Here is a 15,717-nt window from a genome sequence, read left to right on the forward strand (position 1 = left end):
TAGTGAGGCTATTAGGGTTATCTAACAAGGAAACCCTAATTTGGATGCTTAGGCCCTAAGCAACCCATGGACTCCCTCCTTAGAGGCCTAGGACGATTTCTAATAGGTTTCCCCATAGAATTCGTCCACCCCTCTAATATGGATTCCATTAGCCCAATATTCAACTATCACACAATTGACAATTCTAGTCCCTTAAGTTTAATTAATGTCTTTTAGCCACAAACTTAATTCTTATTAATTCTTGACTAATATTAATTAAAGAATATTATTTCTCCTTTAATATATTATTCTCGTAATATATTAATAAATCATAATTAATCCTCTCTCTCCATAATTCATCCTATCAAGTTGCTTTGGTGAAGGCAACCCAAAAGGACCATGCACCATCGGGTCAAGTACATACACAAATAGTTATGGACTTACACACTAATCCAACAACTGCTACAGTAGGAAATGAAACATCCATCTCATGATCTATTAAAAATAGGTTATAAATGACGGGTTTTAAGCAAAACATCAATCCTATGGTGCACATGCAAACCCTAAAGCTTTGGATCTAGGTTTTTCTAATTGAACATGTAATAATCATCCAAAGCTTGTAAAACCAAATCTATCATATAGAAATCAAAAACTATGACTAAAACAAGTTAGAAACATACCTTTCAATTGTAGCTTGATAACCTTGAACCTTTGAGAACTTAGCACCTGTTGCCTCTAATAGATCACAAACACCAAAAGCAATTGGAGAATATTACAGAGAGATGAGGAAGGATAATTTAGGCTCTAGGGATCCTTAGGGTTTAGTGTAGCCGAAAATCAGATGCCAAGGGGTCTTTATACAGGTGAGGAATTAGGGTTTCAGTTACATACCTAATCCGGTTGCTTAGTCCCTAAGCAGCCCATATGAATCTTCCAGAACACCTAGCCTTGGACGAAATCTAGTGGGCTTCCACAAGGATTTCTTCCACCCCTTTCCTTAGGGTTCCTCAACCAATATTGCAATTATCACATAATTACAATATCAATCCCCTTAATTCAATTAACCTCTTTTGACCACAAAATTAATTATTGACCAATATTAATTAAATAATATGATTTCTCTTTTAATATATTATTATCATAATATATTAATAAATCACATTTATCCTCTTTCTCCATTATTCATCCAGTCAAGTTGCTTTGGTGAAGGCAACTCAAATGGACCATGCTATAATCAGGTCAAGTACATACCAAATATAGTTATGGGCTTAGACACCTAATCCAACAATCTCCCACTTGGATAAGTCTAATAACTATAAATGCAAGTACGCCTTAAAAATCCAATTAGCAATCGTAGCTCTCAAAAGCTGCTGTCGAGCTCTGACACGTCCTTTAGATAAAGGATCGTATAGTCCTCCATTCTCAAGATATCGTGTAGACAATTATATGGAACATAGTCATAGTTATTGTCCAACAGTTTGTTTCTCGATCTCTGATTTGTCTGACATAGAACTTAATTGAACACATCAATTCAGTCCTGACCGGGCCCGACACATAAGTCAAAACAAAATCATCGAGGGGCCCAAGATATCGCTTTTAACCTCATAGGATAAAAGGAACGGATAAACTTCGACTTATATGCTTGTACTATTTACTCATCAAATCGTACACAACAATACGTTTTATAACATCGAGTTAATGATGCGTTTACATATTATCAATGCACAACCAAATCGTAAACAACAACTCATATATCTAGGTTTAAAGACTATATGATATTATCGTCTCACAATCACTCGTGATTAAATTCCATGAAGTGATTCATGTGAGCGCAGGTTTAATCTAATACTCAAATCATATTTCAGAAGCACTCATGAACGTCGCAACAAACTTTTTCTATGTCTAAATGCTTTAGACAGTCTACAAGCCAATTCATGACAGTCGTGATTCATACTTACTTCCAACTTATGATCGACTGTGGATAGTTTAAATAATCTTATTATTTAGGAAGTAAAAACATGCAAAGTGAAACAATAGTAAATAATTAACACAAGACAGTCACTTTACTTATAAATAAAACTCCTTTATTTAATCATCAAATGTTAATTACAATTATCTATTACAAGTTTCTAAAAGCTATCTAATCACTAAAACTAATATCGTCCTTCAGCCCAATGCTCCTAGCGTGCTGCAAGTGCTTAACCCTACTCAGTCCCTTTGTAAGAGGATCTGCTGGGTTCTCCTCTAACAATACACTCTTCTACCCCATGTCTAATGAAATGATATTTTCTGTCGATATGATTGGATCTGCCATGATCCCTCGGTTCCTTGGTCAAGGCAACCGCACCTTCGTTATTGCAGAAAATCTCCATAGGCTCCTTTATGGCAGGCACAACTCTAAGGTCTCCAATGAAGTTCTTTAGCCATATTGCCTCCTTCGACGCTTCGCTTGCTGCTATGTACTCTGATTCGCACATTGAATCAACTAAGTTCTCTTGCTTGGAACTTTTCCAAGTCACTGCTCCTCCATTCAGGGTAAAGACCCAGCCCGACTGCGAGCGGAAATTATCCCGATCGGTCTAAAACTGACGCCACTATACCCTCGCACTCTCAAGTCATCACTCCCACCTAGGATAAGGAACCATTCCTCAGTCCTTCGTAGGTACTTGAGAATGTTCATTACTGTGGTCTAATGTGCCCTACCAAGGTTCCCTTGATATCTGCTGATCATGCTTAAAGCGAAGGCCACATCAGGGCGAGTACACGCCATAAAATACATGATTGATCCAACTGCGGAAGCATAAGGTACTCGACTCATCTATGCTATCTCGACTTCGGTACTTGGGCTTTGAGTCTTACTCAACTTGGTATTGCTTTGGATCAGTAACTCCCCTTTCTTGGAATTCTCCATGCTAAAACGTTTTAACACTTTATCCAAGTAAGTACTTTGACTAAGTCCTATTAGTCTTTTACTCCCATTTCTGAATATCCTTATCCCAATAATATAAGCAGCTTCTCCGAGGTCCTTCATAGCGAAGCACTTCCCAAGCTAGTACTTAACCTCCTGCAGGGTTGGGACGTCGTTTCCTATGAGCAGTATGTCGTCCACATACAATAAGAGAAAGATAACTATACTCCCACTAGATTTGAGATATATATAAGAATCATCCTCACTTCTCGAATAACAAATTCTTTGACTTTATCATCGAAACAAAGATTCCATCTACGAGATGCCTATTTCAATCCATAGATGGATTTCTCAAGCTTACACACTCTATTAGGATGCTCTGCATTGACAAAACCCTCTGGCTGACTCATGTAAACATCTTCAACCAACTTTCCATTAAGGAAAGCGGTTTTGACATGCCATATTTCATAGTCATGAAACGCAACTATGGCTAGCATAACCCTTATAGATTTAATCTACACTACTGGTGAGAAGGTCTCATCATAGTCAACTCTGGGAGTTTGAGTAAAGCCCTTCGCAACCAATCGCGCCTTATACATGTGTACTTTCCCATCCATGTCGGTCTTATTCTTGAAGATCCATTTGCACCCGACCGCCTTACGACTTGGTATATTGTTAACCAAGTTCCAAAATTTATTATCATACATGGACTGAATCTCGCTGTCCATAGCCTCTTTCCACTGCGCAGACTCCGGGCCCGCCATGGCTTCCTTGTAGTTGTTAGGTTCATCCAAATTTATCAGTGTAGTATCACTAATAAACATATCACCCCATCAATTATATGTAAACGATATAATACGGGTGGAACACTAACTCTACTGGAACGTCTAAGACGGAAGGACTCGTCAATTGGTTCAACAAGAGTTTCGTATTCGGGTTGATCGCTAGTGTTAGAGGTTCCTTCACCACTTGATTCTTGAAGCTCTTCAAGATCAATTTGCCTCCCATTGTCCTCTAGGCATATGAGTTCTTGCTCTCAGAAAATCCCTCTCCTCGCAATGAAGTCAACATTGTCACTCGGTCTATAGAAGAGATATCCAAAGGACTTCTGTGGATAGCCGATGAAAATACACCGCTCACTACGAGGTGCGATCTTTTCGTGAGTCTCTCGTCTTACGAAAGTTTCGCAAACCCAAACCTTGATATGTGACAACGAGGGAGCATTCCCTGTCCACATCTTGTGAGGTGTTTTGGCAACCTTCGTAGTCGGGACTAGATTAAGGATATGGGCGACAGTCTCTAAGGCGTACCCCCAGAATGAGATAGGTAACAAAGCTGGAATCATCATGGAATGAACCATGTCCAACAAGGTTCGATTGCGCCTCTCATCCACACCATTGAATTGCGGTGTCCATTGTGAACAATTCCACATTCCTTGAGGTAGTCGTGGAATTCAATGCTAAGGTACTCACCTCCTCGATCGGATCAGAGCATCTTAATTTTCCTGCCCACCTGATTCTCCACTTCTTGATTAAACTCTTTGGACTTTTCAAAGGTTTCTGACTTGTGCGATTAAGTAGATATACCCATATTTGCTGTAATCATCGTCGAAAGTCACATAGAAGCGATTTGCATCCCTTGTGGTGGATCTAAAGGGCCCACATACATCGGTATGTATGAGATCCAATAAACCCTCACCCCTTTCATAGTACCAATGAAGGGTGAATTGGTCATCTTTCCAAGTAAATAAGACTCACACGTGTCATTGTGCTTAAGGTCGAATGACTCCAACACTCCATCCTTTTGGAGTTGGGCTATGCGCTTCTTGTTGACATGTCCAAGACGACAATATAACAAGCATGCTTTGTCCAAACATTGGAAGAATTGATATGCAACACATCATTTCCTAAGTTGTCTACAACCATCACAGTTTCATATATAACATTACAAGGCAATGCTTCAAAATAGAAAGTACAGTTAAAGAAAGCATTAATAGAACCATTTTCATTATTAAATGAAAATCTAAAACCTTGTTTATACAAACCATGAAAAGAAATAATGTTTCGTTTCATTATGATGAATAGAAACAATTATTCAAACTAATCACTAAAGAGTAAACTCCAATCTTGGTGACAGGCGACACTTTCCTATTTCCCATGATCAAGTTTATCTTTCGATGCTCCACATCCCTACTTCTTCTTAGACCCTACAAATCAGAACAAATGTGAAAACCACATCCTGTATCGAGGACCCAAGACATAGCATGTGATGAGTTATTAGAATGAATAGTATAAATACCTGCGAAGGTGGGCTTTATCTTCCCATCCTTGATGTCTTGTAGGTACTTCGGGCAGCTTCGTTTCGAATGCCCTTTCTCGTGGCAATAGAAGCACTTTGCATCCTTCGGTTTGTAAGAGGGAGCAGCAGGACCAAATTTGGTTCCACTAGAAGAGGTACCATCGTGAGACTTCACCTTGTGGCTCTTAGAAGGATCCTTCCTCTTCTTTCCTTTTCCTTGCCCAATAGCCAAGACAAAGGCAGTAGTAGTAGGAGTAGATGCAATAGTTTTACCTTTTAGACTACTCTTAACAGTCCTTAGCAGGCCTTAAAGCTTGCTTAGAGTGATCTCCTCCTTGTTCGTGTTGGGTTTTACTATACTATAACATCCTATGGTGCACATACAACCCTAAATGCTTTGGATCTATGTTTTCTCTAATTATAAATGCAATATTGTTTCCAAAGCATTAAGCCTACAACTAGCAAACAATTTACATAAACAATATTGAATACTAGTTAGGAGTTTACCTCTTTATGTAGCTTGTAGAACTTGTTGTATTTGGCCTTTAAGAACTTAACACCCCAAGTGTGATGCGTCAAACGGTTCACAACACACCTAGGATAAAAGAGAACTTGAGAGAGATATTGCTAGCTCTAAAATCGACTCTAATGAACTCCAATAACTCTAGTGGTCGATTTTAGGTGCTAAGGGAGTCCTTTTATAGTGTGTCAAAGTATAGGGGTACATCCATGCAAACCCTAATGCCCATGACCTTTCATATTACTTAGGCTCCATTGGTTAAACCTCCATGGACTATCCATGGACTACCATATTGGTTTAGCCTATCTTAAATAACAATTGGCCCACACTATAAGAATAACTGATTTACCAAATCAATCCTCATATATTTAATTAGTCTCTTTTGATCACATAATTAATCCAAATTAATTCTTGATCAATACTAATTAAATAATATGATTTCATATCAATATATTAGAACTTGTAATATATTAATAAATCATAAGTAACCTCTTACTTAAGTATCCATCCTATCAAATTGTCATGGTTATATGCAACCCGAAATGGACCATGTTCTCTAGGGTCAAGTACATACCAATTATAGTTATGGGCTTAGACACCTAATCCAACAGTATCCCACTTGGATAAGTCTAATAACTATTATTGCAAGTACAACTCCAAAATTTCGACTAGCAATAGTAGCTCTTAAAAGCCGCTGATGAACTCTGACCTAGTCATTGACGTGTCTATTAGATAAGGGATCATATATTCCTCCATTATAGATATCGTATGAACTGAGACATGAATTATAATCATTCTCTCTGTTCATGTGTTGTTTCCCGATTTCCGATTTATGACGACCGACTAATTCAACAAATCAAATAAGTCCATGCTTGGCCAAGCACTTAGGTTTGTCATCACTAAATTATCGAGGGGCCCACAGATATCGCTTTTATCACTCTAAGGGAAAAAGGAATGGATAAAATTCGACTCAAATGCTTGCTTGTACTTACTCATCAAATTACACACAACAATATGTTTTATAACACCATGTTACTGGTGCATTTACATACGTCAATGTGCAACTGACTTGTAAACTACAACTCACATGTATTGGTTTCAAGGATATAAGATATTATCGTCTCACAATCACTCGTGATAAAATGCATGAAGTGATTCATATGAGTGTGGTTTTAATCCAATATTCGAATCTTATTCCAGAAGTACTCATGAACACTGCAACAAACTTGTGCTATGTCTAAACGCCTTTAGACAATCTACAAACCCATTCATGACAGTCTAGCTTCAATACCTACTTCCAAAGTATGATTGACTATGAATAGTTTGAATAACCTAGTTATTCGGGAAGTCAAAACATGCAAAATGAACAAGAATAATTGAATCCAATATGGTCTCAAAACTTATGAATATAAATAAAACACCTTTTATCTAATCACCATATTGATTACACATTATTCATCATATAATGTTTCGATTAATCAACTTAATACTTGAATTAAAACAATATTTATGCCATGCTCCAAGCATGCACACTATGTTTGTCTATGGTCCTTTATTTGTGAAATAGATCAATTGAAAACATCTTCTATTCCATGACCGGAACAGGGGAGGATACACGTTACACCACGATTTTGAATCAGAAGAGAGATTTCCAATGAAATTCATTTCACAATTCCAAATCCTTACCGTAAATGTAAGAATACCAAATTCTTGCCATTTGCTATAATATGTTAGATTCTAAACTTATATGCAATGATCCTCTTGTAATGACTATGCACAAAAGTCATAGAGACTTGGCAACAGATATTACAAAGTATTCCAATGGAGAGCAATTCCATGGACACGAATTGTCACATTCAAAGTACATTCCTTTGAACATCCTTCTTGCATTAAGCTTTCTAATCTTACACAGATTTAATGAATAAATTCCACCTATGGAAACATTTCCATATTCCCATTTTGACTATCACTTCTGAACAAGAGTTGCCTCTTTTCGGAATATGTCAATATGGTCCTTCCAAAATTTACACTATACTTCCAACTGTCCATGAGCAATCAATCTTTGGTAAACCTCAGATTGTCCTTGATAATTGCTTAATGATTTTAGTCATATCCAGTTCTAGTCATTTTCCCTCTTAATGCCCTAGGCATTTGGAAAAATGGAACACTTAAATATTATAGCATATGCAATCGATCCTATACTTGAAGCATATGAGATATGATTCATAATGTCTCACATAAAGAAGTGATACTTACCAGTTTCTTGCTACAATATTTCCACATATAGAATTTCCTTATGTTGAACCATTTCAACATAACATCCATATATGTTCTTGACTAAATTTGATTAAAAATCTCAATCTAAGCTTTTAGATTCGAAATAAAGTATGATTTCCTCTCCTTTAATTATAGCAAAAAACCTTTTCAAACGCTGCAACTTTGCAAATTGAAACTTTTGTTTTCTATAATTAACATTGCTAACTCGCAACACTTAACATAATAATTGTGCTCCCATTAGCATAATAATTACATTCTTATGAGCATAACACTTATGATCCCACTAGCTTTTGACATGTACCCAGAAATATGTTGGACTTCTAGAAGTCAATACTTGTTGACTTTCTTACCAAAGTTCATGAGATGATTCGATAAGACTTTATCTAGGCTGCTCAAACTCATACACCTTTCCTTATATAACTCACATGCGTGTCTAAAATTTTTTAGAACTTACAACAATAAGTCTCAAATGTTTAGACCTTTTGCCATTTCTCATAATTTGAACTATGAAGAGGGATGCCGTAATCATAATCGAATTTAAGAATGCAAATATCATAACTTCTATCTCCTTAAAACCTACTTAGTGAAAATGTTTCCTCACAATCATTTTCATGATTTGGAGAGAAACTTTATGACACTTAGATTTTATGGTGTATGTGTTCCTATTCATTTGAATTTGTCAAAACCATGAACACAAGACAAGGTTAGTGACAAATCCAAACTCATACGGACTGAACTTGTTCAATCTTAATTTCTTGCCACCCGACAGCACGAGGGCCTACCATTGCTTCCAAGTTGTTATGCAACCAATTGAGAACTCTCAGAACTGACATGCATAGTCAACTTTAACTGGAATAGGCATAGAAACAAGAATATGTTAACACGATAGGTTACAGACCTCAAGTCGTGTGCTAGTGATTAATAACATGTTTATTCTTCATTAGTTCTTGAAACTTTTCAAGATATTTAAGACTCTCACTGACCTCTTGACATATTAGTTTCTCTTTGTCAAGAACATTCATTGACAAACAAATATTCAAGAGTTAGTGCAGTTTCTTATCAAGACAAACACTTCTGACAATCAGTCTTAGTTGATCTTTGTTTTATCCAAAACATCACAACTTACCAATTTCAAATGTACAAGAGTAAGTAACATTTTACTCCACATTTGAGAAGTGTTATAAACCTTTCTTAAGATTATGTCACTCAAGGCACAATCTTAGAGTGCAACGCTAAGACTTGATTGTGGAACGAAGTATGATTCATCTATTTGATTTCTACATTTCTACAATTCACGATTCTTCTTCTTAGCCATACAAATGCATTAAGATTTCCTTAGAGGATCAATTGTGATATTGTTTTCATAATCATTAATATGATCATAAAACGCGATACTCAAGTACTCTCCCTTCTTTTCAGATTGGAGAAACTTTTATCTTTCTACCTAATTTGATTCTTCTTATTTGCTCTGCTATACATTGAAACATTTCCAATGATTCAGAATTACATTTAATCTTGTAAGTATAACCATATTTACTAAACTTTAGTAAATCATGATGAATAGCCATATTGTTATTTGTGGTGGACCTGACCAGTGCATAACCAAGTGTACCCAATCCGCTAGTCCTTTACTTGACTCACATATACATGTGAACAAGGAATCAGTCTAAATTTCCCAAAGACGAAGGTTCTCATCCATCACACAATACAAGTTGCACGATCCCATGTTTTTGGACAATTGAAACTTGGGTGATGAGAATATTTACTTATTTGGTAAATTTTGACACTACCACAAACGAAAGAATCAATTCCATTTTCCAATATTGCCATCAATGGAAACATATAATCAACAATTTTTCACAAATGTCATTATAAGGAAATTTAAAATAAGATAAAATTCAAAAATTTTCTTTATTTATAAAAGCGCGGAAAACTTGTCCTTACAATGCAAATACAAATGAAAACTATGTTGTTATCTATTCCTAAGTAATCTATCATAACTCTTAAGCAACATCTCAAAATTCTGATCATCAATCTATGCGATCGAAATCCATCTCTTCACGATCAGAATCATCTTACTCTTCCTTTAAGCTTCCTTTCTTTTCTTCGATTCTACAAAATATCAAAATGTAATTACATTACATCATGTATTAAGAATCTCCAAATAGGAAATTAATAGAGTTAGACAGTGGACATACCTGAAGTAGAACCATACAATTTGATTAAAGTTCTCAGGTAGTCAGGGCAGCTTCGCTTCTAATGTCCATTTCCTTGGCAATAGAAACACACAGGCTTATTTGGAATGGCACATGGAACAGTCTCAGAATTGGCCTTTCTCTTAAGATCAAAACTTTTGTCCATGGCCAATTCCTTTCCTTTAGGAGAAGGAATCATTTCTGGGATCTCCATGTCAACTTGGGATGTAGATCTTCGAATCAAATTTGCTTGACCATTGCACCAAATCATTGCTGATTCAATAACAATTAGCAAATAGGTAAGATCAATAAGGGTCATGTCGTGATATGTCACATAGTAGTCTTTAATGAATTCACTATATGACTCGGGAAGTAACTGAAGAACCAAGTCAATAGCTAACTTCCTTGGGAACATGACACCCAACATTCCCAGGCTGTCAATATGCAACTTCATGTACAAGACATGAGCACATATAAACTTTCCATCTTTGTGTTTACTAGCCAATAGGGATTGAGTGATCTTGAACTTTTCAAGTCTTCGAGCATGTGGGTAAGGGAGAATTATTGGAGGAGGTGGAGGAAGTGAAGTATGATTTCGGGGAACATCATCTTCACGAGGAAAGCTTTTTCTAAAAGATTCGGGAAGACCATAGTTGTCAAAACTAGACATCTACAGGGCGAAATTCAAGTTTAGTTGATTTAAGTCCATAATATAACACCCAAAATGAAATATTAAGGCTAGGACCCAACACAATATTTTACAATTCAGAAGAGTGATGCTGTAATCCAATTGCAAAATATTTGAAGGTAGGTAAATGACGATTTACCATTTTCCACCATGAAAAATGAAATTGATTATTAAGTTTTAAATGAATTGAAATTCCTAAATCTTTTGAGATTCATTGAACTTTTCAATGGCATGTTTAAATCTTGATTGTGCCCTTCAAGTTTGTGACTAGGATGCCGAGGATCACAAACAAGGTGTGAATAACCATGCAAATTAGCTTGGTACACTTAATGTTACAGGTCACCTAATCAATGGGCCAGTTAACCACACATGCTCCATTGATCTATGATTAACCTCAAGCTACCCATTGCCACACACTGTTAGTCCCAGATTAGTGTCCCGGTTAACCACATGCGCTCCACTAACGACTTAACAAGGTGAAAAGTGCAATTTCTGATGGGTTTTGAGCATTCTAACACTTCCTAAGTGAACATGCAACCCTAATAACCTTGGATCTATGTTTGTCTAATTATCATGCAAAGTTGAATTCCAAGGTTATATTCCTATCTAGCATACATGGGGAACATTTTTAACTTGAATGAAAGATAGAATAACTTACCTTGTTGTTAATTATGATCCTTGAAACCTTGTGAGCCTAGCACCCCAAGTGTGATGCTTCAAATGCTTCACACAACACCAAATGCAAAGGAGTAAACTTTTGAGAGAATACACACACTTGAAAAATCGGCCTAGCCCTCACTTGTTCTTGTGTAACCGATTTTGGTGGAGAATGGGTTCCTTATATAGTGTTGACACATCTAGGGTTACACCATGTAAACCCTAAGGTGTCATGACTCTTCATTTCCATGACCCATGGGTTTGTAACTCCCATGGAGCATCCAATGGGTTTAGCCTAACTTGATAATCCATGGAGCCTCTTAGTCCACTATAAAAGTTATGGATGATTTACATAATCAACTCATATATTTAATTAGTTATCTTTTGATCACTTAATTAATTCTAAATTAATTTTTGATCAAACTAATTAAATAATACTATTAATATATTAGAACTTATAATATATTAATAAACCACAAGTGTTATTTTTCTCATTTAGTCTATCCAATTGCATGGTGCCATGCAACCCAAATGGACCATGCCGGGTCGGGTCAAGTACATACCATAAATAGTTATGGACTTAGACACCTTATCCAACAATTTCATGGGGTTAGCACCAAATTCACATTTTTCCTAAGTAACTAAGATTGGGAATTTACAAATGTTTAGTTACTTGGTATTTTCATTATACTTTTAATGAGAATTAATGTCCTATCCTACCCGTTTGGCTAACGACCCTCCACCAGTCAAGGAAGCGGTGGGTGAGAGTGGACAACCATTACACTGCCATTTTATAGGTAGTAACCTACTATCTCCCGTATAGTCCGGCTTCGTGAATGAGGCCTACTAACGGTAAGACTGACTTTTTAATTATACATATAATCTATTAAACCTTTAATATTATAATAGTATAAAGGTGTATTTTAAACTTTTAAAATACTAAGTGGTTTAATCTATTAATAAAACTATACTCTTAATTTAATTAAACTTAAACCATGTCATTATATAATTATTAATTCTCTTTTAATTAAACACTTTAATTAACTATTAATAAAGTCCATAAAGATGTAATATGAATTATTCAAAACATCAAGATGCTAAAAAAAAATTAAAACTATTTAATTTATTATTAAGTTATGAACCCATGAGTTACACTTTTGAAAACTTTTCAAATAACTTTAGTCTTAGAATTCAATGTCTCATAAAAAACTTTTCAAATTCCAAAACTTGAGGGCAAGTTTTGTAACTCTTGAAAACTTTTAGAATTCCATAAAAGAGACTTTCCAAGTTCCATAACTTGAGGGAAAGTTATGAAACTCCTGAAAGCCATTTATAACAAATTTTTTAACCTTTGAAGACTCTTGGAATTCATAACTTAAAGAGTTAATGAATGCTATTTTTCACATCCATAACTTATGGAAGTTTCAAAACTCTTAAGATCATAACTTTTAAAAAAGACTTTTGAGTTCCAAAATTTATGAAAAAAATTGTAACTCCTTGAAAACATTTAGATCAAACTTTAAAAAAAATAATAATCATATCATTCTATCTTTTAATAAATTGACCTAATTTAACTCTTGTAGTAAAATGACTCAAATTTTACAAATATTTAGTTTTTCATAAAATCAAGTAGTTATCTTAAAATTTGACAAACTTCATGTTTTTTTTAACTTTGAAAATCAAACATTTGCATCAATATAACAGAAAACAACCCATGGCTCTGATACCACTGTTGGGTTTTAGTATAATAAAACATCCTATGGTGCACATACAACCTAAATGCTTTGGATCTATGTTTTCTCTAATTATACATGCAGTATTGTTTCCAAAGCATTAAGCCTACAACTAGCATACACTTGACATAAACAATATTGAATACTAGTTATGAGTTTACCTCTTTATGTAGCTTGTAGAACTTGTTGTATTTGGCCATTAAGAACTTAGCACCCCAAGTGTGATGCCTCAAATGGTTTACAACACACCTAGGACAAAGGAGAACTTGAGAGAGATGTTGCTAGCTCCAAAATTGGCTCTAATGAACTCCAAGAACTCCAGTGGTCGATTTTGTGTGCTAAGGGAGTCCTTTTATAGTGTAGCAAAGTCTAGGGTTACATCCATGCCCTAATGCCCATGACCTTTCATATTACTTAGGCTCCATGGGTTAAACCTCCATGGACTATCAATGGACTACCATATTGGTTTAGCCCATCCTAAATAACAATTGGCCCACACTATAAGAATCATTGATTTACCAAATCAATCCCCATATATTTAATTAGTCTCTTTTGATCACATAAGTAATTCCAAATTAATTATTGATCAATACTGATTAAATAATATGATTTCATATTAATATATTAGAACTTATAATATATTAATAAATCCTAAGTAACCTCTTACTCAAGTATCCATTCTATCAAATTGTCCTGGTGATATGCAACCCGAAATTGACCATGCTACTCTCGGGTCAAGTACATACCAATTATATTTATGGGCTTAGACACGTAATCCTAGAGTTCATGTGGTTGGTCATACGAAACTGGTCGTAACAAAGAGGCGAGGAGTGTAGAATGATATCTCTGGCCAGATCCTCATTGAAGTTGGCATTCAACTTTAGCAAGCGGTCTACATATCTCTGCATTTTCTGCAAGCAGGCCATGATGGACTCTCCATCCTTCATTTTGTTAGTGATCATCGCAACGATGATCTTGTACCTTTCTTGCCTAGCACTGGTACCTTTCCATCAAATCTTCGTGCATCTCGAATGGATAGTAGTCCTTGTAGAACTTTTGGAGTTCAACAGTTATTGTTGTGAGCATGATGCAATGAACCTTCGTAGCATCTCTCTCATGAGTTTCATATACAAAAATTTCCTAGGGAGTAGCAATGTTGGTGTCAATTTCCTTCAGCTCCTTGTCGAGAACATACTCTTTGTCCTCGTAGCGGGTGACCATGCGGATGTTGCAGATCCAATCGTTAAAATTGGACCCATCAAATATCAACCTCCCACAAAAGTTCATGAGTGAGAATAAGCCAGAAGGGGTTGAACCAGAAGCGTTGTTGTTTTGAGTAGACATCTGAAAAAGAAAAGAGACAAAGTTTAGATTAGATAAAAATCCCCAATTTAAAACCCAAATGAGAAATTAGGTCTAGGACCCAACACGATTATTTACAATTCAGAAGAAGGATGCCGTAATCTAATTGCAAATAATTTGAAGGTAGGTAAATGAAGATTTACCAATTTCCAACATGAAAAATGAAAAAGACAATTAATTTTTAAATGAATTGAAATTCCTAGATTCTATTGAGATTCATTGAAATTTTCAATGACATGTTTAAATCTCGATATGCCCTTCAAGTTTGTGACCGTGATATCGAGGATCACAAACATGTGTGAATAACCATGAAAATGTATTTGGTACTCTTGATGTCATTTACAACCTAATCAATGTGCCGGTTAACCACACACGCTCCACTGATCTATGATAAACATCGAGCTACCCTTTTCCATCATTGCTAGTCCCAAATTAGTGTGCCGGTTATCCACACACGCTCCACTAACGACTTGGCAGGGTGCAAAGTGTAATTTCATGGGATAGCTTCATTTTCACATTTTTCCTAAAGTAACTAAGATTGGGTATTTATAAAAACATTTAGTTACTTTATAGATCATTATACTTATTAATGAGGAATTAGTTACCCTATTCTACCCGTTCGGCTAACGACCCTCCACAAGTCAAGAGTGCGGTGGGTAAGAGTGGATATCTAATGACTGTCATTTTATAGGCCGCTTCCTTAAACACCCCTTATAGATCAACTTCGTGAATGAGGCCTACTAACGGTAAGACTAGCTTATCTCATACATATATATATATATATATATATATATATATATATATATATATATATATATATATATATATATATATATAATTATTAATCTTATAATATTATAATAGTATAAGGGTTGAATTTTAAACTTGTAAAATTCTAGGGTTTAGAACTTAAATGTTTCAAAATTAAAACTATTAATCAAAAATTTAAATTCCAAAACTAAGAGCAAGTTTTGAAACTTTTCAAAACCTTCTAGATCAAATTTCAAATAATTTGTGATTATCTAAATTTGACCAATTCAATTTATGGTAAGATAATTCATATTAAATAATACAAATAATCTATTTTATCATATAATGTC

This window comes from Lactuca sativa, chromosome 7, assembly GCF_002870075.4.
Source record: "Lactuca sativa cultivar Salinas chromosome 7, Lsat_Salinas_v11, whole genome shotgun sequence".
NCBI classification, from domain to species: domain Eukaryota; kingdom Viridiplantae; phylum Streptophyta; class Magnoliopsida; order Asterales; family Asteraceae; genus Lactuca; species Lactuca sativa.